Genomic DNA, 2,500 nt, shown 5'->3' on the forward strand with positions numbered 1-2,500 from the left:
AAATAAAGTATGAACAATTTTTTTGACTCAGATGCCTTCGCAGGGATTTCAATTGTTTCTAACGAACAGGTACAATCGAGATCAAAGGGTTTGACAAGGCACCGCCGTCAATAAGACCGATGATATAGATAAAATGAAATGCTCATAACAGAGAAATCTGGATATTCTATGTGTAGGTGACACGTGGTTTCACCTAAATCAAGTTCTTTTAACAAAATTCCTAAATGTCTGCACATATGTACGACATACTCTCAAACAACTCCGCTATAATTGCTGAGAGTGCAGATGTAGAGGATATCTGGGTTACCGTACAAAACAATATGCTTCCGTCTTTCATTGTAGGCACAGGGAGCCTACTCGTATAATAGTAATTATGGTTCCTCTGAATCTTTTTTTTTTTTTTTTTTTTTTTTTTTTATCGAAATGTCACAAAAGAAAAAACCTCTTTTCACCATAGGTTTTCTGACTGATTATTTAAACAAGCCCATTACAAAGGTAATGAAGATAATTACGAAAGACAAATTTGGACAAAAGGTCTATAACTTACAAAAGTCATAAAAAACACTTCACTAATTAGTACAATAATAACAAACAGAGCTCACATCGTTCTCCATACAAACTTCAATTCCATGCCATGCTTCTGATCCCGTGCGCATAATGAGGACGCTTAGTATAAAGAAATCGAATCGACCACCAATCACAAAAAGTTTTAGTTAATTAACCAACTATGATTCTAAATCACACCAACAAATAATAGCCAAATAATTAACTCTTCTAAAGAAAATGTAAACAAATAATGTATAGAAGCAGGTAAATCTTTTCACGGAAGTGATTAATAATAGTACAGATGTCCTCGATCCCTTTGTTACAAAAAACAGTCAGACATCCTCCTGCTCCGTGGATCACTGACATCACAAGAGCCATGACAGAAAGAACACTCATAAAGCTCTCAAAATTAAGTTTTGACATGGCCCTTCAGGAAAGAAGAGGACGAATTATAAATATTAAACAATATTTAGGAATGCATAACATTTATGCAATCCTTTTATGCCTTTAAAGAGATTTATACTTTTTAATGTAATATTTATTGTTATTTACTTTTACTTATAAGGCACATTATTTCTTGATAGATTTCTAAACGTTTTAAATATTTAAATATTTTAACCCTACAAGGCTGTTGACGCGGCAGATAATTTTAAATAATCGGAGCGATACAAGGAGTCAAAACCGAGTATTTCATATTATTTCGTAAATGATCTAAATGTAAAAGACCCTGCTAAAGGTAATTAAAACACTTCTGCCAAACAAAAAGCATCACAGAATTATTAATTTAAATTCCAGAATTAGCTCGAATTATTTTAATGATTTCTTGGCTAAAATTGGAAATACATATTAACAAACAACAGCTTCGACATATCACCAAAGTACAGGTAGGGTGAGGCCCCCAGCCTTTTTTTTCAGACTACAACCTGTAAAAATAGAAACGGTAATCCTTACAACGTGAAACTAATGTTGCAGGGGGGATGGCATTGCTTTTCGCATTATCAGAGACAGTCTATCTACAATGGCAGATTACCTAACTGTTATCATTAACACACGTCCGATTACCGGCGATTTCCCATCCCATCGAAAAAATCGTACTGGACCAATTGACGACATTCTTAGAGATCAATGACCTTCTATCCAAAACACATGATTCCAGAAGTAAGCTGTCTAAGCTGATTATTGAAACGACATTATTATAGATTACACATAAAGTTTAAGAGAATATGGACAACCTAATAAACTGCCTTACATTGTACGATATAGCCACGAAATATAAATCAATGATAAATAAAAAAAATCGATACATGTTGGTTCAAAAGTATCTAAGTAACGGAAAGCAATGAGTCAAAATTCGTGGGAATCTACATGGATTTTTATTAGTCCTAATCCTTTTTTCAATAATCGTAAATGATTTGTCAACTCTAACCCGAAACTGCCTTGTTTAATACGCCGATGATTTACAATTTCTCCCTTGTGATTCTGTAAACAACTTGGATAAAATGGTATAAACGACCCAAGAGATACTGGCACAACTAAAAGGATACTTTCACATAAATGGCTTCAAGATAAATCCAAATAAAACACAAAGTATCTTCATGGGTAGTTACGAAAATATCTCCAAAATTCCTGTCAACATTACCATAAAATTTCAAGATGCTACATAAGGCCCAGCATTTCCGTATAAAACCTAGGAGTAAACATTGACAGATTCATAACATTTCAGACCCAGTCGACTACATCCATAGAAAAGCAATGGACATACTAATCTACCTAAGTCATATAAAAGATAAATTCCCTGCTAAAACGAGGTTCTCCGTTATGTAAACACTCTCTATATCATTAACTATTGCTCAATCATATGGGGTACATTGAATAATGGAAAAATTCAGGAAATTAAAAAATGCAAGACGTTGCTGCGAGAGAAGCGCTTGGTAACTTAAATACGTATGACCAC

The sequence above is a fragment of the Penaeus monodon genome, chromosome 11 (assembly GCF_015228065.2).
Source record: "Penaeus monodon isolate SGIC_2016 chromosome 11, NSTDA_Pmon_1, whole genome shotgun sequence".
In the NCBI taxonomy this organism is placed as follows: domain Eukaryota; kingdom Metazoa; phylum Arthropoda; class Malacostraca; order Decapoda; family Penaeidae; genus Penaeus; species Penaeus monodon.